Here is a 24,508-nt window from a genome sequence, read left to right on the forward strand (position 1 = left end):
TAACCACTATGCCACCGTGCTAAATGTAGGTACATTCACCAATCGCATGCTCCCACCAGGGTCGGACAGGTGTATACGGTAAGGAATGTCGTTGGGTTCAAGTCCCACTCCTGAGACTCGAGCACATAAACCCAGACTGACGCTCCCAGTGCCCAGTGCTGAGGGAGCGCCGCACTGTCGTAGGTGCCATCTTTCGGATGAGACGTTAAACCGAGGCCCCCGTCTGCCCTCTTGGGTGGACGTAAAAGATCTATTTTTGAAGAAGAGCAGGGGGAGTTCTCCCCGGTGTCCTGGCCAATATTTATCCCTTCAACCCAACATCGCTTAAACAGGTGGGGCAAGAAATTGGCCTCCTTTGCGCTTCCCGTTCGCACCTCCGGCCGATGTCACCGAAATTCACCTGGCGGTTTGTGGCGGTGGTAACCCCTAGGGCCGCGCTCTCCTGCACCCGGAGCTCGTGACGTCACCCGGCTGCGCAGAGCCCCCGACCCAAACTTCGGTTCCGCCACCCCCTGCAGCATCGCCGGGAGAAAACTCCGACAGCTGCAGGAGTCGTTCAGTGGGAGGCCGGGCGCTTCGGGGGCGAGAAGGCGGGGAGGAGGGGGGGGGGGCGATACTTAAAAGTGAGGTGGCCGAGGTAAGTAAAAAAATTCTGAAACGTTCTTTTTTTTTTCTTCCCCTTTTGTCTTCGCCAGCACTCGAGCAGCCCGGCACTCTGCTGCAGAGCATCGGGCTGCTCGGGCCGGATCGCGGCTGCCACCAGGTAAGTTTTCTCCTTGCAGAGCCTGCAGCGATGGAACCTTCCCTTTTAAGGGAGGGAAGGAGCCTCCCAACGTGGCAGTGTACAGCGCCGCTCACCTACCGCTTGAGTTAGCGCTCCACTTCCTTCCTGGAGCGCTAAAACACAATTTTTTTTTTTAAAGCTGGGAATCATTAGCGCCTGCCGCTAACTTTCCATAGCCTTCAAAAGCTACCGCCCCACAAACGGGGCGAGACCGAATTTCCCTCAGCCCCCATCACTAAAAACAGATTCTCCGGTCATTCATCACGTTGCTGTTTGTGGGAGCTTGCTGTGCGCAAATTGGCTGCCGCGTTTCCCACATTACAACAGTGACCACACTGCCAAAAGTACCTCATTGGCTGTAAAGCGCTTTGGGACGTCCGGTGGTCGTGCAAGGCGCTATATAAATGCAAGTCTTTCTTTCCTTTAGTCTCTGACCTGCACGCCTTTCGAGTGGAACTCCCCGCTGGGAGAGCGGGACTGCTGAATTTACCCAAAGCGCCCCCACCCACCCCCCACCCCCGCGCCAACCCTTACCTACTTTCACTGTCAGGTTTTCTCCAAAGTATCGATGCAAACTTTATATTTTTATGCAGCGAGTTGTTGTGATCTGGAACGCGCTGCCTGAGAGGGCGGTGGAAGCAGATTCAATAATAACTTTCTGAAAGGGAATTGGATGAATATTTGAAAAGGAACGATTTGCAGGGCTATGGGGAAAGAGCAGGGCGGGAGGGCGGGGGGGAGTGGGATTAATTGGAGAGCTCTTTCAAGGGGAGTTGGCACAGGCACGATGGGCTGAATGGCCTCCTACCGATTCTCCAGCCAGTTAAAACTTACTGAAACGTTCAAGCACAGAGAAGGATGGGGCAGAGGGACGTTGAGAGCAACTGCTGCAGTTGTCGGGCGTCACAGTCTCAGGATAAGGGGTCAGCCATTTTAGACTGAGATGAGGAGAAATTTCTTCACTCAGGGGGCGGTGAATCTTTGGAATTCTCTACCCCAGAGGGCTGTGGATGCACAGTCTTTGAGTATATTCAAGGCAGAGAGGGATAGATTTTTGGATATTAAGGGAATCGAGGGATATGGGGATAGTGCAGGAAAGTGGAGTTGAGGTAGAAGATCGGCCATGATCTTATTGAATGGCGGAGCAGGCTCGAGGGGCTGAATGGCCGCCGACTCCTGCTCCTAATTCTTACGAATCCCCACCTCCCACTCTGACCTCTCACCCGGCAACGAGTTGAACGGGTGGGTCTCGAGTTGGTGGCGGCGGTGGCAGGAGTACCATTTCCTGCGCAGTTGGCGCATTGGTGGGCGGCGGGGGCGCTCTCGGCCATGCCACCTCATAAAGGGGGTGTCACGATCTGAAAATGGGACGGTGCAGAGGAATGCTGCGTGGGTTGTGGGGAGGGGGGAGGGGGATGGGTTGGTGGGAGGGATGGGTTTGGGTTGGGATCCACCAGCTAAGACCTAAATGGTGGGTAAGCACACAATGATGAAGTAACAGCTGTGGAGGGTGACATGAATCTTGCCATTCATGTGGAAATGACTTATGAAATAATACTGGGCGGCCTGCTGGTGGCGCTGTCCAGGGAGAGTATAAATACTCGGGCATGGGCCCAGCTTGCTCAGACATTCTTTAACAGGAACTAGTGAAGGACACAGCTAAACTTCCATGTTGAAAAACAGTTGATTAAAGCCTTGTTTAATACTTAGGCCAAGTGCCGAGTAGTTTTCTTATGTCAGAGGGATTATAGCTGAAGATGAATCGCCCGCCTGTGTTCAACACTATTCCATATTTATATAGACCGGATTATTGTGGGGTCAACATGACAACGTCATTCAAACTCCTCTGTGCACACAACCCAGACACGACGACTGGAATTTCCTGGAAAGTTTGGACATAACTGCGGCAGAAGAATGGAGTCGGGCTGTTTTCCTTCACCCCCCCCCACCCCGCCCCTCACCCCCACCCGAAGAAATTTGCCCGCTACTGATTTATGCCGGTTTTATGTCGGAAATATGGCTGGCCGCAAATTTCCTCCGTAGTTTGCTCCGGTCCGCCACCGCACCGCCCCCCCCACCCCCCCGATTTACGTCCGCCAGAATCGCACATCGCTCATCAACACCCACCCACGCAAAAGACCTGGGCATGCGAGATTCCTGCATTTATACCAGTTCTGAACGGGAGTAAATTTGCGGCCAATGTTTGAGGCATTTCAAGACCCGAAGCATCTGTTCATGTCCCGTTTCACAGAGATTTCTTATTTTCGAAGCGATTTAAAAAAAAAAAAAATTCCCCTCACTGTGACCTTTTAAAAAAATTCGTTCATGGGATGTGGGCGTCGCTGGGATGGTCAGCATTTATTGCCCATCCCTAATTGCCCTTGAGAAGGTGGTGATGAGCTGCCTTCTTGAACCGCTGCAGTCCGTGTGGTGAAGGCGCTCCCACAGTGCTGTTAGGGAGGGAGTTCCAGGATTTTGACCCAGCGACGATGAAGGAACGGCCGATATATTTCCAAGTCAGGATGGTGTGTGACTTGGAGGGGAACTTGGAGGTGGTGGTGTTCCCATGCGCCTGCTGCCCTTGTCCTTCTAGGTGGAAGAGGTCACGGGTTTGGGAGGTGCTGCCGAAGAAGCCTTGGCGAGTTGCTGCAGCGCATTTTGTAGAGGCTGTTGTTGGGCACAATCTGTGTCTACCTATTGCACAGAAGGAATTATGCAACTGATTAAAAGAAAGATAAATTATTGGACACAAATACCAGACTGAGGGAGCTGGCAACAAGGTTAACTGAAACTGATGGGGATGCTTCACAGATCCTACTGATGACTTAATTGGCTTTTACAAAGAATGGTAATTAGATAATAGGGGATTGTTTTGTCATTGTGGGTAGCGCAGCTGACATCCTTTCTCTCCGCTCAGTCCAGCTGTGTGTAATACTCAGTAATGAGCTGTTGTTTCACATTATCTGACTATTGCAGCTTTCCGCTGAGAGTGCGAAGCAACATGATGTGGTTAACGGCGAGATTAGAGCGAATTATAACATAGAACCCTCGCGCTAAACAAGTTCACAGTGCAGAAGGAGCGGCATTCGGCCCATCATAGCGGCGCCGGTGCTTTGCAAAATCAATCCAAGACTGATCCCACTGCCCCGCTCACTCCCCATAGCCCTGTATCAATCCCCAAACTAATCCCACTGTCCCGCTCCCTCCCCATAGCCCTGTATCAATCCCCAAATTAATCCCACTGCCCCGCTCTCTCCCCATAGCCCTGTATCAATCCCCAAATTAATCCCACTGTCCCGCTCTCTCCCCATAGCCCTGTGTCAATCACAAACTAATCCCACTGTCCCGCTCTCTCCACATAGTCCTGTATCAATCGCAAACTAATACCACTGTCCCACTCTCTCCCCATAGCCCTGTGTCAATCACAAACTAATCCCACTGCCCCGCTCCCTCCCCATAGCCCTGTATCAATCCCCAAATTAATCCCACTGTCCCGCTCTCTCCCCATAGCCCTGTGTCAATCACAAACTAATCCCACTGCCCCGCTCTCTCCCCATAGCCCTGTATCAATCCCCAAACTAATCCCACTGTCCCGCTCTCTCCCCATAGCCCTGTATCAATCCCCAAACTAATCCCACTGTCCCGCTCTCTCCCCATAGCCCTGTATCAATCCCAAACTAATCCCACGGTCCTGCTCTTTCTACATAGTCCTGTATCAATCGCCAAACTAATCCCACTGCCCCGCTCTCTCCCCATAGCCCTGTATCAATCCCAAACTAATCCCACGGTCCTGCTCTTTCTACATAGTCCTGTATCAATCCCCAAACTAATCCCACTGCCCCGCTCCCTCCCCATAGCCCTGTATCAATCCCCAAACTGATCCCACTGCCCCGCTCTCTACCCATAGCCCTGTATCAATCCCCAAACTAATCCCACTGCCCCGCTCCCTCCCCATAGCCCTGTATCAATCCCCAAACTGATCCCACTGCCCCGCTCTCTACCCATAGCCCTGTATCAATCCCCAAACTGATCCCACTGCCCCGCTCTCTCCCCATAGCCCTGTATCAATCCCCAAACTGATCCCACTGCCCCGCTCTCTCCCCATAGCCCTGTATCAATCCCCAAACTAATCCCATTGCCCCGCTCTCTCCCCATAGCCTTGTATCAATCCCCAAACTAATCCCATTGCCCTGCTCTCCCCACATAGCCCTGTATCAATCCCAAACGAATCCCACTGTCCTGCTCTTTCTACATAGTCCTGTATCAATCCCCAAACTAATCCCACTGTCCCGCTCTCTCCCCATAGCCCTGTATCAATTTCCAAACTAATCACACTGCCCCGCTCCCTCCCCATAGCCCTGTATCAATCCCAAAATAATCCCACTATCCTGCTCTTTCTACATAGTCCTGTATCAATCCCCAAACTAATCCCACTGCCCCGCATTCTCCCCATAGCCTCGTATCTCTTAGGAAAGACTGAACAGGCTGGGGCTCTTTTCTTTAGAATGTCACAGCAGTAACGGAGAGCGGAATGTCCTGTGCACGTGCTATCCGTCCATCCATGAGTATCTGCGACAGACATTTCTCGGCTCATGAAGTTGACTCTCGATTGCCTTTTCTTTCTCTTAACAATTGCACCGTCTTTAAGTGACTGTTTCTTTTGCCCAGTTCCACACCGGATGCCACGCTGGCTCAGGTTACACCCTAGAAACATTATTATCCCGCAGAAATTGCCCCGGTTTGACCGGTCGGCAGCCATGTTTGACATCACGGAAAGCAATAAAAGAATGAGAGCAGGGTTTCTCAAAATGTGCATTCCGACAGAGAATCTCCCTGTTACCAGGGTGAAGCTCAGAACTTGGGCGCACAACATTCTAATCGAATGCTCACCAGTCGGTGTTAGACTTGCATTTCTATAGCGCCTTTCATAACCTCAAGATGTCCCAAAGCGCTTCATAGCCAATGAAGTACTTTTTGAAGTGTAGTCACTGTTGTATTGTAGGAAACGCGGCAACCAATTTGCGCACAGCAAGCTCCCACAAACAGCAACGTGACAATGACCAGAAGATCTGTTTGAGATGTTGTTTGAGGGGATAAATATTGGGCCCAGGACACCGGGGAGAACTCCCCCCACCCCACCACCCCCCGCCCTGCTGCTCTTCTTCGAAATAGTTGCCGTGGGAACTATTATGCCCATCCGAGAGGGCAGACGGGGGCCTCGGTTTAACGTCTCCTCCGAAAGTCGGCATCGCCGGCAGTGTGGCGCTCCCTCAGCACTGGCACTGGGAGCGTCCACCTGGATTTTGTGCTCAAGTCTCTGGAGTGGAACTTGAACCCACAACCTGCTGAATCAGAGGCGAGAGCGCGGCCCACTGAGTCACGGCCGACACCTGGGTTGAGAAGTTGCAAGGAGCGTTGCAACATAGAGTGCCGGCCTGTTTAAAGAGGCAGTGCACACATATAATCTCACTCAATGAATTAATTGCCTCATTCTTCACCTGGGGTGCACCTGCGTGAAGGAAAATATTTTACTGAATCACTTATGAAGCAATGAAGTCAGACAGTCTGCTGCCGAGCCAGGCACTGGGAAGTTCTAAGGCAGCGGCTCCAGTTCAGGATGATTTAAATTGGGAGAGCTGTCGATTCGCGTTTCAACTATTTGAATGACGGTGAATTTTTAGACCCTGGTCAGTGAGGTGTGCAAGGCAGTCTGTCACCAGCAGTGTGTCGAACCTGTGTTGTCGTCCACCTGGGAGAGTTTGAGAGACTCTGTGAGATCCGCCCCGCCCTCTCACCCAGTTCAACCCAGGAGGCTGCTGGGCCCACTGGAGCCGAATGCCCATAGGGCTTCCGCAGCCTAACGCCAGCAGGAGGTTGCGGGAATCTGTTGGGTTGAATAGCCATTTCGCTGGGATTCTGCAGGAGTTACAGTGGGAGACCGTAGTACCCCTGAGGGATTCAGCCTTGCTGCCTCTATCTTAGTCTTTTACTCTATCTCTGTCTGTTAGTACATAAGAACATAAGAAATAGGAGCAGGAATAGGCCATCTGGCCCCTCGAGCCTGCTCCGCCATTCAATAAGATCATGGCTGATCTTGGGCTCAAAGCCACTTCCCCGCCCGCTCCCTAGTACGAGCTTGTTGACCTCCCTGTCTCAAGGGTTCTCATTCGTTCAAGTCAGTCTCAAAATAATTAGTAGTGAGTTCAAGTCTACAGGAGAAAGCTGCTCCGAAATGTGATAATCTGCCCAGGCTGATTGGTTGGAGAATGGAGACATGTTACGCTGGTGCACTAGAGCGTGCTCTACTGAGGCTTGGGCTGAGGCACATTGATGGGACAGTGTAGAGGGAGCTTTACTCTGTATCTAACCCCGTCCTGTACCTGCCCTGGGAGTGTTTGATGGGACAGTGTAGAGGGAGCTTTACTCTGTATCTAACCCCATGCTGTACCTGCCCTGGGAGTGTTTGATGGGACAGTGTAGAGGGAGCTTTACTCTGTATCTAACCCATGCTGTACCTGCCCTGGGAGTGTTTGATGGGGACAGTGTAGAGGGAGCTTTACTCTGTATCTAACCCCGTGCTGTACCTGCCCTGGGAGTGTTTGATGGGACAGTGTAGAGGGAGCTTTACTCTGTATCTAACCCGTGCTGTACCTGTCCTGGGAATGTTTGACGCTGTCAGTGGGTGCCAAAATAGAAACGATTCCTTTCCCGGGCATTATCATGCCTCACCTCAATGAGCGCGAAACAAAATTGGTTTAACAAATAGTAATGTTGCAATCACACTGGGTGGAGTGTGAACCCTTTATGTTAACACCTGATGTAATCAGCCCAAAATAGAGAAACCACACCTGGACCGATGGAAGCAAATAACGAGGCTTCAAGGCTCTGTTAAATGGCTTAATTACATCAAACCTTTGCCTGTTCTGTAACCCACCCCCTCGTGGGGTAAATCTTTGTCTTTTTGTCTTTGCGCGACAGTGTAGAACGGATGAGAGTGAATCTTCCGCTCGTTTTACACAAAGTTAAGATCCATCCCTGTGAAGTTTTCTACATATGAACTAAAGGCAAGCTGTCGTGTATGTTTTCCTGCCAGGCTTGACTATTCCAATGTTCCTTGGCCGGTCTCCTACCTTGCACCCTCCGTAATGTTGAGCTCATCCAAAAGTCTCTATCCCGTGTCCTAACTCACGCCAAGTCCCGTTCCCCCATCACCCCCTGTGCTCGCTGACCTACATTGGCTCTCGGTCCGGCAATGCCTCAATTTTAAAATTCTCATCCTTGTTTTCAAATCCCTCCATGACCTCGCCCCCCCCTCCCTACCTCTGTAACCTCCTCTGGTCTGACAACCAATGATCTCTGAATCTTATCCAACACCAGGTTATAGTCCAACAGCTTTATTTGAAATCACAAGCTTTCGGAGCGCTGCTCCTTCGTCAGGCTCCTTCGTCACCTGACAAAGGAGCAGCGCTCCGAAAGCTTGTGATCTCAAACAAAGCTGTTGGACTATAACCTGGTGTTGTGTGACTTCTCACATTTGTCCACCCCAGTCCAACACCGGCATCTCCACATCATGAATCTTATCGTTCATGAAGAAATGACTCATGAAATAACACTGGGTGGCCAGCTGGTGGCGCCGTACAAGGATTATAAATACTCGGGCATGGGCCCAGCTTGCTCAGGACGTTTTTGTAACCAGGAACTAGTGATGTAACTAGAATCTCATGGTGGTGAAACAGTTGATTAAAGCCTTGTTTTATACTCAACCAAGTGCTTAGTGAGTTTTCTTACATCAGTCTCTTTAAGCGATGCGGCCGTGCAGCTCTCTGGACCTCCCGCGCAGCCGGCCCGCCGGCTTTCCAATATTTCAAACAGGCCGGGCACCCAAAAAAAAATGAACAGGAACATTGCCGACAACCCTCCAAGGTGTCTACGTTTCTCCAGTTCTGACCTCTTGTCCATCCTGCACTTACTTCGCTCCACCATTGGCGGCCGTACCTTCAGCTGTCCCGGGCCCTAAGCTCTGGAATTCCCTCCCTAAAACCTCTCCACCTCTCTCTCTTCATTTAAGACCCTCCTTAAAACTGACCTGCTTGACCAGGCCCTGTCCTAATATCACCTTATGTGGCTGGGTGTCAAATTTTGTTTGATAATCGCTCCTGTGGAGCGCCCTGGGACATTTTACTCTGTTAAAGGCGCTGTATAAATGCAAGTTGTTGTTGTTCTCACCGTGGGTGTGACGCCATCAGTAGGGGACAGAATTCTAATGTCCCTGTACTGTTGCTAATGCTTGTTGTCAGTCAGTGAATAAAGTTGGGATTGAGCCCCATGTCTCCACGTCTTGCTCTCGATCGACGCTGGTTGCGTGCGATAAATGGAAATGGGTCGGTATGTGTTAACTTGCCTGTAGCATTGCTAACTCCCCGCAGTCACCGCAGCATGAGGTAGGGCCAGCTGTTTTGTTCCGATCCATTTTATGATCCCTGATTTATGTCGGATCAGTCGCAGTTTTCCCAAGAGGATATATTAAACTGTGACCGACAGCCAATAGTTCCCTCAACGCCTGCTTTCGTGGTTAAGTGCAGCACGGGCTGAGTGCCGAGTAAAACTCAACCCTGTACCATCGAGCCCTTGCTGTTTAGGTACACCAAGAGTTGGGCGCATAGAAAGATTAGCAGCAATTAGAACCAACCATGAAAGCTGACAGATTCGGGTAGAATCCCAACTGGGTCAGAACTTCAGGAAAGGGGACATCCCATTTCAGCTCGGTCAGGTCTTAATGCGACTCCGGTCCCACATTATGTGAGTGATGTTTAATACCCTCTGAAGTAACTGGCAAACAACTCAATTACACGTACAACTTCTGAGAAGAAGGCCCACCACGTTCTCAGGGTAACTGAGAATAGGCATCCAAAAAAAGTAAAGCTCCTTTCATCAAACACTCCCAGGGCAGGTACAGCACGGGTTAGATACAGAGTAAAGCTCCCTCTACACTGTCCCATCAAACACTCCCAGGGCAGGTACAGCACGGGTTAGATACAGAGTAAAGCTCCCTCTACACTGTCCCATCAAACACTCCCAGGGCAGGTACAGCACGGGTTAGATACAGAGTAAAGCTCCCTCTACACTGTCCCATCAAACACTCCCAGGGCAGGTACAGCATGGGTTAGATACAGAGTAAAGCTCCCTCTACACTGTCCCATCAAACACTCCCAGGGCAGGTACAGCACGGGTTAGATACAGAGTAAAGCTCCCTCTACACTGTCCCATCAAACACTCCCAGGGCAGGTACAGCACGGGTTAGATACAGAGTAAAGCTCCTTCTACACTGTCCCATCAAATACTCCCAGGGCAGGTACAGCACGGGTTAGATACAGAGTAAAGCTCCCTCTACACTGTCCCATCAAACACTCCCAGGGCAGGTACAGCAGGGGTTAGATACAGAGTAAAGCTCCCTCTACACTGTCCCATCAAACACTCCCAGGGCAGGTACAGCACGGGTTAGATACAGAGTAAAGCTCCCTCTACACTGTCCCATCAAACACTCCCAGGGCAGGTACAGCCTGGGTTAGATACAGAGTAAAGCTCCCTCTACACTGTCCCATCAAACACTCCCAGGGCAGGTACAGCACGACTCAGATAGAGAGTAAAGCTCCCTCTACACTGTCCCATCAAACACTCCCAGGGCAGGTACAGCACGGGTTAGATACAGAGTAAAGCTCCCTCTACACTGTCCCATCAAACACTCCCAGGGCAGGTACAGCACGGGTTAGATACAGAGTAAAGCTCCCTCTACACTGTCCCATCAAACACTCCCAGGGCAGGTACAGCACGGGTTAGATACAGAGTAAAGCTCCTTCTACACTGTCCCATCAAATACTCCCAGGGCAGGTACAGCACGGGTTAGATACAGAGTAAAGCTCCCTCTACACTGTCCCATCAAACACTCCCAGGGCAGGTACAGCAGGGGTTAGATACAGAGTAAAGCTCCCTCTACACTGTCCCATCAAACACTCCCAGGGCAGGTACAGCACGGGTTAGATACAGAGTAAAGCTCCCTCTACACTGTCCCATCAAACACTCCCAGGGCAGGTACAGCCTGGGTTAGATACAGAGTAAAGCTCCCTCTACACTGTCCCATCAAACACTCCCAGGGCAGGTACAGCACGACTCAGATAGAGAGTAAAGCTCCCTCTACACTGTCCCATCAAACACTCCCAGGGCAGGTACAGCACGGGTTAGATACAGAGTAAAGCTCCCTCTACACTGTCCCATCAAACACTCCCAGGGCAGGTACAGCACCAGTTAGTTACAGAGAAAAGCTCCCTCTACACTGCCCCATCAAACACAACCAGGGCAGGTACAGCACAGGTTAGTTACAGAGTAAAGCTCCCTCTACACAGTCCCATCAAATACTCCCAGGGCAGGTACAGCACGGGTTAGTTACAAAGTAAAGCTCCCTCTACACTGCCCCATCAAACACTCCCAGGGCAGGTACAGCACGGGGTTAGATACAGAGTAATGCTCCCTCTACACTGCCCCATCAAACACTCCCAGGGCAGGTACAGCACGGGTTAGATACAGAATAAAGCTCCCTCTACACTGTCCCATCAAACACTCCCAGGGCAGGTACAGCACGGGATTAGATACAGAATAACGCTCCCTCCACACTGTCCCATCAAACACTCCCAGGGCAGGTACAGCACGGGTTAGATACAGAGTAAAGCTCCCTCTACACTGTCCCCATCAAACACTCCCAGGGCAGGTACAGCACGGGTTAGATACAGAGTAAAGCTCCCTCTACACTGTCCCATCAAACACTCCCAGCGCAGGTACAGCACGGGGTTAGATACAGAGTAAAGCTCCCTCTACACTGTCCCATCAAACACTCCCAGCGCAGGTACAGCACGGGGTTAGATACAGAGTAACGCTCTCTCCACACTGTCCCATCAAACACTCCCAGGGCAGGTACAGCATGGGTTAGATACAGAGCAAAGCTCCCTGTACACTGCCCCATCAAACACTCCCAGGGCAGTAACAGCACGGGGTTAGATACAGAGTAAAGCTCCCTGTACACTGCCCCATCAAACACTCCCAGGGCAGGAACAGCACGGGTTCGATACAGAGAAAAGCTCCCTCTACACTGTCCCATCAAACACTCCCAGGGCAGGTACAGCACGGGTTAGAGCTCTCTCCACACTGTCCCGTCCATGTGCTTTAGACCTCAACCTGCCCTACTGCACTAGGGTGACATTCCCTCTTCCCACATTTGGCAATCTCTGTGGCCAAGTCAAGGCCAAACTTGGGGCAACTTTGCAGTCTGGACCCATGGAACTGGATGGAGATTGCCCCAAACTCATTTCACGTAGGACCTCTCCAGCAACAGTTTTGAGGAGAGTTTGATCCCATCAGCCTGGACCTGTTTGGAACCCTGGTCTCAGAATCACTCCTCCCATCTCCTTCGCCCAGCCCTGGGTTCCTGGAATTTTTGCACAGTGGTCGTGGCTCCAGCAACAATCTGGCTGCTGTGAGCGCCAGTCAAAATTACTTTCAGATGGGTGCCACTTTCAGCCAACCTCGCTCTGTATGTTTTCCCCTGAGGTATTGTGTAAGATAAAACAGATACTTATTAGGGATTCGTTTTAAATTTTTTCAGGGACGTAAAATAAACCATTTCTGATTATCAATTTATTCGGTGACACCGAACAGTCGCACTGTTTTACCGTTTCTGGCCTGGGTTCCAGGTTAATTGCAGTGGGAGTGCATCATCGTAAAACATTTCATGGGAGGTACACCAATGATGTCATGCTATGGAAACTTTTATTTACAACTTGGAGCTATATACTAGAATTAATCTTCTTTATATGAAGGATAGGATGTGAAAGCCTGAGGGAGGGTGCGGAAAAGATTTACAAGAATGTTCCAGGAATGAGAGACTTCAGTTATGTGGATAGACTGGAGAGGCTGGGGTTTGTTCTCCTTGGAGCAGAGAAGGTTGAGAGGAGATTTGTTAGAGGTGTTCAAAATCTTGTGGGGTCTGGACAGATTAGATAGAGAGAAACCGTTCCCATTGGCGGAAGGGTCGAGAACCAGAGTGGTTATGATCTGGAAGGCACTGCCTGAGAGGGTGGTGGAGGCAGACTCAATCGTGGCTTTCAAAAGGGAATAAGTGGAGTTGAGGCCGATGATCAGCCGTGATCTTATTGAATGGCGGAGCAGGCTCGAGGGGCCAAATGGCCTGTCTCTTATGTTCTTAAATGACTTTGGTGAACCCATTGAGTTGTAAACACAATCCCAACTAGGGATGGTTGTTAAATATGGTTTGCAACTTCCTCTAGACCATTAAAAAAAAAAGGAGCTTTTGCCACTGAACCAACTCTGGGAGACGTTCTACAAAATGGCCCCAACAAACATCTGTGTTACAGTAACTACCTTTTCACCTTTGGTGGGTCGGAATTTTTCCCTTAACCAGAACTTGCATCAGTTCCTGGCCTGGCAGTTGGTCGACACATCTTCATTTTGAGACTCGCTTCTTGGCGGGAACTTGCAAAATCGCCATTCTGCTGCAGCACTGCATACTGTCTGGTGTTGGCCAACCACAGTTTCTCACGGGTAGGTGACTTGGGGTTGCTCCATTTTCTGTGAAGTGCCGTTGCTCTTCAGTTGGCCAAGTTTTCACGGATTTGTGGTTTTAACCCATTGGCAGGGAGGTTGGTTGGTGGCTGTTTCTGTGGTTTAAAGAAACATAGTAAAATAGGAGCAGGAGTAGGCCATTCGGCCCTTTGAGCCTGCTCCGCCATTCAATATGATCATGGCTGATCCTCTATCGCAATACCATATTCCCGCTCTCTCCCCATACCCCTTGATGCCTTTTGTGTCTAGAAATCTATCTATCTCCTTCTTAAATATATTCAGTGACTTGGCCTCCACAGCCTTCTGTGGTAGAGAATTCCACAGGTTCACCACCCTCTGAGTGAAGAAATTTCTCCTCATCTCAGTCCTAAATGTCCTACCCCGTATCCTGATACTGTGACCCCTCATTCTAGACCCCCCAGCCAGGGGAAACGTCCTCCCTGCATCCAGTCTGTCTAGCCCTGTCAGAATGTTATACGTTTCAATGAGGCCCCCTCTCATTCTTCTAAACTCTAGTGAATACAGGCCTAGTCGACCCAATCTCTCCTCATACGACAGTCCTGCCATACCAGGAATCAGTCTGGTGAACCTTCGCTGCACTCCCTCTATGGCAAGTATATCCTTACTTAGGTAAGGAGACCAAAACTGCACACAGGAGTCCAGGTGTGGTCTCACCAAGGCCCTGTATAACTGTAGTAAGACATCCTTGCTCCTGTACTCAAATCCTCTTGGAGTGAAGGCCAACATACCATTTGCCTTCCTAACTGCTTGCTGCACCTGCATGTTTGCTTTCAGTGACTGGTGTACAAGGGCACCCAGGTCCCTCTGTACATCAGCATTTCCCAATCTATCACCATTTAAATAATACTCTGCCTTTCTAAAGAGTTGCACTGGTTCCGTCTTTTAGATGAGACGTTGAACTGAGGCCTCGTCTGCCCTCTCGGGTGGACGTAAAAGATCCCACGGCGCACTTTTGAGGAAGAGCAGGGGGGAGTTCTCCCCGGTGTCCTGGGGCCAATATTTATCCCTCAACCAACATCACTAAAACAGATGATCCGGTCATTATCACATTGCTGTTTGTGGGAGCTTGCTGTGCGCAAATTGGCTGCCGCGTTTCCCACATTACAACAGTGACTCCACTTCAAAATGTTGGCTGTGAAACGCTTCGGGACCTCATGGGGTCGGGAAAGGCAAGTCTTTTTGTCTGTTTCTTTTCAAAGTTAGTCATTGTGGAAGTTCCACAGGATGTTATGAGTCAGTGGGTTAATGACCAGCGTTGGACAGTCATACAGGGCAGGAAGATCCCAAGTTTGATCTGTGGTCAGGGTTGATTCAGCTGATATCAGCCAGGGGCAATAGTGGTGACACTAAAATTGGGGAGGAGGAAATCAGGCAGGGCTTCTTCTCCTGGTCACTGTCCAGCAATCTCTGCCGGAAGGTGAGTATCTGTGGATGGTAGGCGAGACTTGCAATCTAGTATACTGTATTCGCTGCTCACGATGCGGTCTCCTCTACATTGGGGAGACCAAACGCAGATTGGGTGACCGCTTTGCGGAACGCCTCCGTTCAGTCCGTAAGGGTGACCCCGAGCTTCCGGTCGCCTGTCATTTCAATTCACCGCTCCATTCCCACTCGGACCTCACCGTCCTTGGCCTCTTGCATTGTTCCACGGAAGCTCAACGTAAACTCGAGGAACAGCACCTCATCTTCCAATTAGGCACCTTGCAGCCTTAATATCGAGTTCAACAATTTCAGATCATAACCTCGGCCCTTATTACATTTTTACTTACATAATTTTTTTTCCACCCCTTTGTTTTGGGTCTTCCCTTCCCCCCCCCCCTTTCCTTTTTTTCCTCTCTCCCACATGGCAGCTGTCTCTCATCCTGCCAGTACACTTCACACCTAATCTCAGCCGTCTTTTGTCTCCACCGTCCTATTACCATCTCGTCTGGTTTTGAATACCTCTTAATGTCTCTTTACTTCTTTTGTTCTCTCCCAGCCCTGCCTTCGATCTATTTTATTTCCTTTCCAGTTTTGAAAAAGGGTTTCGACCCGAAACGTCGACTATAATTTCTCTCTACGGATGTTGCCTGGCCTGCTGAGTTTTTCCAGCATTTTCTGTTGTTATTTTGGATTTCCAGCATCTGCAGTATTTTGCTGTCAAGACTGGATCAGACGTAGGATCATAAGAACATAAGACGTAGGAGCAGGTGGAGGCCATTCGGCCCCTCAAGCCTGCTCTGCCATTCAATAAGATCATGGCTGATCTGATATTGGCCTCAACTCCACTTCCTTGCTCGCTCCCCATAACCCTATGATGTCTTGTAAAAGAAAGTAAGACTTGCATTTATATAGCGCCTTTCATGACCTGAGAATTCTTTACAACCAATGCAGTACTGTTCTGAAGTGGAGTCACTGTTGTAATGTAGGAAACGCAGCAGCCAATTTTGTGCAGAGCAAGATCCCACAAACAGCAAAGTGACAATGGCCAGATAATCTGTTTTAAGGTATTGGTTGAGGGATAAATATTGGCCCCAGGACACCAGGGGGAGAACTCCCCCTGCCCTTCTACAAAACAGTGCCATGGGATCTTTTACGTCCACCTGAGAGAGCAGACGGGGACCTCGGTTTAACGTCTCATCCGAAAGACGGCACCTGCGACAGTGCAACACTCCCTCAGCACTGCACTGGGAGTGTCGGCCTAGATTATGGGCTCAAGTCTCTGGAGTGGGACTCGAACCCACACCCTTCTGACTCAGAGGCGAGAGCGCCACCCACTGAGCCATGGGCTGACACAAGGATTCGGGCCAAATAGATAGGAATGGTCACATTCTAGAGTCACGCATGCAGAATGGCCAGATGGATGCGAAAACAGAGAGCGCAGCCTGTCCATGTGGAACTCATCATAGCAAGATTCAGCATCATTGGGAGAGGAGAGGAGAGGTGAAAATTGGCCCTGGGTGGTTGTTTCTGAAGACTCGAGCTTTGATGTGACTCAAGACATCTTTTTTGGACCTCGCTGTTCCATTTTCTTTCCTTCTGTTGAATTAGCAAGAGGATTAAATTTCCCATCCACAAAAGTATTTTGATATTGTATACAGTTCTTGTGAAGAATTAATCACACAATGGCTAGAACATAGAGGACAGCGATTGAACCCTTGCCAACAACTTTGAAGAGTCTGTATTTGATAAAGATTAATAGAAGCAGAGTCCCAATGGAACAAACTCTTTCCCGTTCAGTCATAATCCCAAGAGACCAATCCCCTCCCCATCCACTCTTATCGTACAGAATCCCAGCGAACCTAAGCCCGTCCATTCACTCCCATTGGATAGAATCCCGATTAAACAAATTCTTTCCCATTCGCTCCTATTGTACGTAATCCCTCTTCCCATTCACTTCCATTGTGTAGAATCCCAATTGGGCAAAACCTTTCCGGTTACTCCCATTGCAGGCAAACCCCTACCATTCATTACCATTGCATAGAATTCTAATAGATTAAGGGGGAAAAATTCAGTATCGCCCCGTTTGGGGCGCCGTTATCGGCCGTGCGCAAAGTTTAGCGCCTGGCGCTAATTATCACCTCCGACAGCAAACTTGGCTTTATCGCCCCTGGAGGTGATTGGAGCGCTAAATCAGGCGCTACACACCTGTCCTAAGGCGCAAAGGCCGAGGAGCGAGGCGCTACCTCAGAGCGCTGGCGAAGCAAGGAAGGGCAAATCAAAATAAACCTGCAAAGTGCTGCTCAGTACTCAAAACTCCTTCACACAGTGTTGAATCTCTCCAGAAGTCTCTCTCTCTCTCTCTCAGAATGCGTGGTGCAAAAATGTCACCGACAAAAAAAGGCAGGAAGCGGCCGCCTTTAAATAGCGCTCCCCTAGTCCCTTTCTGACAGCAAAACGCTCCCCTCAACCTGTCGTTGCTAGCGGCAGGCGGTAAGGCAGGGGGCGCCACTCAATATCCGGTCCGGGGCACTAACGGGGCGTTGCGCACTCGACTGACGTCACGATCTGCCGGCGCAGGAGATCGTGGCGGTAGTGTTTAGCGCCGCCGCAAAATGTCTAGTTAATTTCGCGAGCGGCGTAAACATCGCCGTGCCCGGGCGCTAGTTGCTTTGCGCCCCATTAGCGCCCTCTTAAGGCGCTAACGGGAGGCGCAACCAACTGAATTTTTCCCTCTTAAATCCCTTCCCATTCAATCCCATTATATGGGATCCCAGTGCACCAAACCCTGTCCCATTCAGGTATTCATAGTTCTCCTAAACAGAGAAAGGTTCCTGTGCGTATGCCGATGTTTTTTCTAAGTAACACAGGAGCAGGAGGAGGCCATTCAGCCCCTCGAGCCTGTTACACCATTCAATTAGATTGGGCCGGTCTGTATCTTAACTCCACTCACCCGCCTTGATTTCATATCCCTCATTATCCTTAACCAGCAAAAATCTATCAATCTCAGTTTTAAAATTTTCAATTGACCCTCAGCCTCAACAGCTTTTTGGGGGAGGGAGCTCCAGGTTTCCACTCCCCATTGTGCGGAGAAGTGCTTCCTGACATCACCCCTGAACGGCCTGGCTCTAATTGTAAGGTTATGCCCCCCCTTGTTCTGGACTCCTCCCCACCAGAGGAAATAGCTTCTATCAGATCCCTTCAACATCTTAAACACCTCAATTAGATCAGCCCTCAATCTTCTATACAAGCCTAGTCTCCGCAATCTGTCCTCATAATTTAACTCTCTAAACCCCGGTGTCCTTCTGCTGAAACTGCACTGCACCCACTCCAAGGCAAATCTATCCTTCTTGAGGTGGAGTGTCCAGAACTGAACGCAGTTACTGTAACCAGAGCTCTGTATGATTGTAGAATAACTTCCACCCTTTGCCTCCCAGCCACCTCGAGGTAAAGGCTAGTATTCCATTCGTCCTTTTTCTAATTATTTCTGTACCCGTCCACTAGCTCTCAGTGATAAGAACATACATAAGAAATCGGAGCAGGAATAGGCCACTTGGCCCCTCGAGCCTGCTCCGCCATTCAATAAGATCATGGCTGATCTTGAGCTCAAAGCCACTTCCCCGCCCGCTCCCCATGACCCTTCACTCCCTTATCTTGCAAAAATCTGTCTATCTCCACCTTAAATGTATTTAATGACCCAGCCTCCACGGCTCTCTGGGGCAGAGAATTCCACAGATTTACGACCCTCCGAGAGAAGAAATTCCTCCTCATCTCAGTTCTAAAAGGGCGACCCTTTATTCTGAAACTATGTCCCCAAGTTCTAGATTTCCCCACGAGGGGAAACATCCTCTCTGCATCTACCTTGTCGAGCCCCCTCAGTATCTTGTATGTTTCAATAAGATCACCTCTCATTCTTCTAAATCCCAATGAGTATAGGCCCAACCTGCTCAACCTTTCCTCATAAGTCAACCCCCTCCTCTCTGGAATCAACCGAGAAGAGGCCCGCATTGGAGGAACGCAGTGATCTCGGGAGGGTTGTGTGGCTGGAGGAGATTACAGAGATAGGGAGGGAGGGGCGGCGAGGCCAGGGAGGGGCAGAGAATTCCACAGATTCACGACCCTCTGAGGGAAGAAATTCCTCCTTATCTCAGTTCTGAAAGGGCGACCCTTTATTCTGAAACTAGGCCCCCCGAGTTCTAGATTTCCCCATGAGGGGAAACATCTGATATGTTTCAATAAGATCCCCTCTCATTCTTCTAAACTCCAATGAGTATAGGCCCAACCTGCTCAACCTTTCCTCATAAGTCAACCCCCTCAACTCAGGAATCGACCGAGTGATTCGTCTCCCCTCTAAATCTGTCTCTGCTGCTCCACGGTTCCTTGCCCGATAAAACGTGCCGCAGCGGACCTCCGCACGCTCGTCTCAGCAGCAGTATCTCATAAACACAAGAGCAGCCAGGTCCTGAAATTGGTAGTTAGCTCATGACAATACATACGAAGCTCCTGGGGGAGGGAGTGACGGAGAAATCACGAAAGGTTGTTAAAACAGGATGACGACCTCCTCCCCAGTACCAATGATAATAATAAGCAGCCGGTCGAACAGGCATCGCTGATATATTGGAATACCTGCTATATTGCTGTGGCCTGGGGCCTCCAGCTGCATTCTGCGGCGGTCAGTAATTAGGCAAGTTTAACAGGCGAGACGGAGACCGCAGCGGGGGCGATCCTTAGCGTACAGCTTTAAACCATTTCAGCTTAACAAGTGTAGCATGTTTCGTTAATGAGACCGGTCTGAGCTCAAGCACAGTAAGGGGGAGGTTCAAAGATATTTGTAAGGCAATTGGGCAGGGTTGGCAGGAGTGGGACTCTGAAAGGCCAGATGCTTGCAGAGCATATATGGCCGAGGAAGATACCTCCAAAGATTCGTTAACTGTCTCTGTATCCAAGGCTGGCAAAAGAAAGAAAGAGTCTTGCATTTCTATAGCGCCTTTCGCGACCTCAAGATGTCCCAAAGCGCTTTACAGCCAATTAAGTACTTTTGCAGTGTGATCACTGTTGCAATGTAGGAAATGCGGTTAGTCAGTTTGCGCACAGCAAGCTCCCACAAACAACAATATAACGGCCAGATACTCTGTTTTAGTGATGTTGGTTGAGGGATAAATATTGGCCCCAGGACACCGGGGAGAACTCCCCCTGCTCTTCTTCGAAATAGTGGCCGTGGAATCTTTTATGCCCACCCGAGAGAGCAGACGGGGCCTCGGTTTAAGGCCTCCTCCAAAAGACGGCACCTCCGACAGTGCGGCACTCCCTCAGCACCGCACTGGGAGCGTCAGCCTGGATTTTTGTGCTCAAGTCTCTGGAGTGGGACTGGAACCCAGGACTTTCTGACTCAGAAGCTTTGAATGTAGAAATAATATCCCCAGGCCTTCACAGAGAGAGCAAATGGAAGGGCTGTGGTCAGAGAGATAGGGGAAGTGGTCAAAAGCTTAGTCAAAGGCACGGGTGTTAAGAAAGCTGTTAAACTGAAGAGAGAAGCAAAGAAGAAATGGAGAGGCTCAAGGGCTCAGTGTGCCCTTTGAGAGTGGGGCCAAGGCAGCCGAAGGCACAGCTGCCGATGGTGGGACCTAGTGAGGGAGGGTGCGCCCAAAGACAGAGTTGCAGGACCAAAGGGTGCGAGAAGGGATGTAATTGTGGAGGGGTTTGCCAGAGGTAGGGTGGGTGGAGGCCACGGAGGGATTTGATGATCAGGATGAGAATTCTAAACGCACCGCGAGGGAGGGCCGGGGGCCGATGTAGATCAGCGAGGGTGGCGAAGAGGAAAATTCCAACATCTGCTTCCCCCCCCGCCGCCCCACCCCTCCCCCCCGATTCATGGTCAGCACTTTTTTCTGCCATCTTCCCTCCCTCCTCTCCTGACAGCATCTAATCGGGTCCCGCACGCAAGTGGCCGATCTTCCAGTGGTAGCCTCAACGGCGAATGCCATCAGACTGTTGGACTGTGGCGGGCATCACAACTCTCACCCAACATCCAGCCCCGATGATTACTCAGGAACCCAGGACCGCTGGTTCCCTCTCCTTAAGCCGGGGGCACTGAGCCATTAGGACGGCTCGGTGACCCCTTGATACTGTCCCCTTCCTGGACCAGTTCTGTCGCCTGGTCAGGGCTCCATTGACTTCCCACCGCTAGTTGGCCAATTAGCACATGGAGCACTCGATGTTTAAACAAACTAATTGAAAGGAAAATAATCACATGGGAGGCCGAGGTAAACAGAATGATTTTAACATCAATGACCCTTCTTAGCAAATGTTTGATATCTAACAGGCTCCATATGGCGAGTGTTTTCACATAGTTAGAACTTCCTTATTGAGGTAATGAGAGTCTTTGGCTCTGGTTGGTATTTTTGCCGATGAAAAAGTGCTGAGACCTCTTAGCTCCCGATGAAAAGCATTGTACTACATGTAAAGCTAACAGCAAACCAATTTTCGTACTGCGCCTCGCACCTGATCCCCCCATGGGCCAGAAGGAGCTGTTTCCTGGATGCCAGACTCAGACGAGCTGTGTGTTGTAATCCTGCATTCTATCGCAGAACAGTCCAGTCAGACTTTTCATACTAACCTTTTTTTGTACATTCAGGAGGGACGAAATTTCTCCCCTCCCATTCTAAAGATTTGGATTCCTTGCTGGGACGAGGGTTCCTGCCCTGTACCTGCCCTGGGAGTGTTAAATGGGACAGTGTAGAGGGAGCTTTACTCTGTATCTAACCCGTGCTGTACCTACCCTGGGAGTGTTTGATGGCACAGTGTAGAGGGAGCTTTACTCTGTATCTAACCCGTGCTATACCTGCCCTGGGAGTGTTTGATGGGACAGTGTAGAGGGAGCTTTACTCTGTATCTAACCCGTGCTGTACCTGCCCTGGGAGTGTTTGATGGGACAGTGTAGAGGGAGCTTTACTCTGTATCTAACCCGTGCTGTACCTGCCCTGGGAGTGTTTGATGGGACAGTGTAGAGGGAGCTTTACTCTGTATCTAACCCGTGCTGTACCTGCCCTGGGAGTGTTTGATGGGACAGTGTAGAGGGAGCTTTACTCAGTATCTAACCCGTGCTGTACCTGCCCTGGGAGTGTTTGACGGGACAGTGTAGAGGGAGCTTTACTCTGTATCTAACCTGTGCTGTACCTGCCCTGGGAGTGTTTGACGGGACAGTGTAGAGGGAGCTTTACTCTGTATCTAACCCGTGCTGTACTTGCCCTGGGAGTGTTTGACGGGACAGTGTAGAGGGAGCTTTACTCTGTATCTAACCCGTGCTGTACTTGCCCTGGGAGTGTTTGACGGGACAGTGTAGAGGCAGCTTTACTTTGTATCTAACCTGTGCTGTACCTGCCCTGGGAGTGTTTGATGGGACAGTGTAGAGGGAGCTTTACTCTGTATCTAACCTGTGCTCTACCTGCCCTGGGAGTGTTTGATGGGACAGTGTAGAGGGAGCTTTACTCTGTATCTAACCCGTGCTGTACCTGCCCTGGGAGTGTTTGATGGGACAGTGTAGAGGGAGCTTTACTCTGTATCTAACCCGTGCTCTACCTGCCCTGGGAGTGTTTGATGGGACAGTGTAGAGGGAAGCTTTACTCTGTATCTAACCTGTGCTGTACCTGCCCTGGGAGTGTTTGATGGGACAGTGTAGAGGGAGCTTTACTCTGTATCTAACCTGTGCTCTACCTGCCCTGGGAGTGTTTGATGGGACAGTGTAGAGGGAGCTTTACTCTGTATCTAACCTGTGCTGTACCTGCCCTGGGAGTGTTTGATGGGACAGTGTAGAGGGAGCTTTACTCTGTATCTAACCCGTGCTCTACCTGCCCTGGGAGTGTTTGATGGGACAGTGTAGAGGGAGCTTTACTCTGTATCTAACCCGTGCTCTACCTGCCCTGGGAGGGTTTGATGGGACAGTGTAGAGGGAGCTTTACTCTGTATCTAACCTGTGCTCTACCTGCCCTGGGAGTGTTTGATGGGGACAGTGTAGAGGGAGCTTTACTCTGTATCTAACCTGTGCTCTACCTGCCCTGGGAGTGTTTGATGGGGACATTGTAGAGGGAGCTTTACTCTGTATCTAACCCGTGCTGTACCTGCCCTGGGAGTGTTTGATGGGACAGTGTAGAGGGAGCTTTACTCTGTATCTAACCCGTGCTGTACCTGCCCTGGGAGTGTTTGATGGGACAGTGTAGAGGGAGCTTTACTCTGTATCTAACCCCGTGCTGTACCTGCCCTGGGAGTGTTTGATGGGACAGTGTAGAGGGAGCTTTACTCTGTATCTAACCCGTGCTCTACCTGCCCTGGGAGTGTTTGATGGGACAGTGTAGAGGGAGCTTTACTCTGTATCTAACCCATGCTGTACCTGCCCTGGGAGTGTTTGATGGGACAGTGTAGAGGGAGCTTTACTCTGTATCTAACCCATGCTGTACCTGCCCTGGGAGTCTCTAAAGTGCAAATATCCAGCACTGACATTAATCCCTCATAACAGCAAATTCCGTGCTTATCCAACAAAAGGAGTTCGTACAACATCAGTAATTAAATACACAAAACAAAATTCCAGATTAAGAAAGGGACGCTTGCCAACTCTGGTGGGACGTATTTCTGCACATTACCTCCCACCAGCCCAACCGGTCAAACAGCCTTTTTCCCCCAACCTCCAATATTTTTTATAACTAATAAAGGAAAGTGTTAAAAGAAAATGTGAGAAACACTTTTTTGTTAATGCCTCCCGGGTGTTGCTGGCCGCAGTGTCCCGGAGAGCAACCTTCAGTTCCTGGAGACTCCAGGCCAATCCTGGAGGAGTTGGCAACCAAGGCTCCCTTCCAGCTGCGCGGGGCCGCACAGCGCCCTCGAGGACCCTCGCAGCCCGCTCACCGGCTTTTAAATGGAAAAACCGAGGTGACGCGAGGAAAATTTTTTCTTACGCAGCAAGTGGTTAGGATCTGGAAGGCGTTGCCTGACAGGGCGGTGGAGGCCGACTCAATCGCGGCTTTCAAAAGGGAATTAGATAAGTACCTGAGGAATTTTTTTTTTGCAGGGCTAAGGGGAAAGGGCGGGGTAAGTGGGACTGGCTGAAGTGCTCTTGCAGAGAGCTAGCACGGACTTGACTGGCCGAATGGCCTCCTTCCGTGCTGTAACCATGCTATGATTCGATGATTTTGAATGGTTAAAGGGGCCACGCACCCAAAAAAAATGAGATGGAACACTGTTGACAACCCTAAAGAATAGCCGCTGTTGGAACTTGAGGTCTAATTGATTGAATCACTCGGCCTTCAATCGCATGTCTGTAAGCTCTGTCACCTGCTGATTCGGCCCCATATAATCTAATTACAGACAAATTGTTTATTGACTGAAGCTGCTGAACGTCCTTTTCTCACTCATTACTCCTTAATTTAAAAATAAACCAACCAATTTCTAGTTTTTTCCAACTCCAAGCTGTTATTTCTGCCCCTCGCCCCGCCATGCCCTCTGCACTCCAACGCTATGCCGGCCTCTTCCAGTGCGCGTCTCGCACCGAGATTTAACCAATTGGCAAAAGCCTTAAGTATAAGTCTTGCAACATTGAGCAGAGATAGAGACAGAGAGACGCAGAGAGAGAGAGAGAGACAGAGAGACGCAGACAGAGAGAGA

The 24,508-nt window shown here is 50.2% G+C and overlaps 1 protein-coding gene across 1 annotated transcript in view; it reads left to right on the plus strand.

Annotated features, from left to right (window-relative positions):
- Positions 1 to 24,508, plus strand: part of ptgir (prostaglandin I2 receptor) — a 77,044-nt gene that overhangs the window by 2,289 nt on the left and 50,247 nt on the right. The gene's annotated exons all lie outside the window — the stretch shown is intronic.

The sequence above is a fragment of the Somniosus microcephalus genome, chromosome 34 (assembly GCF_052327205.1).
Source record: "Somniosus microcephalus isolate GS21.2 chromosome 34, FLI_Smic_1.0, whole genome shotgun sequence".
Classification (NCBI taxonomy): Eukaryota; Metazoa; Chordata; class Chondrichthyes; order Squaliformes; family Somniosidae; genus Somniosus; species Somniosus microcephalus.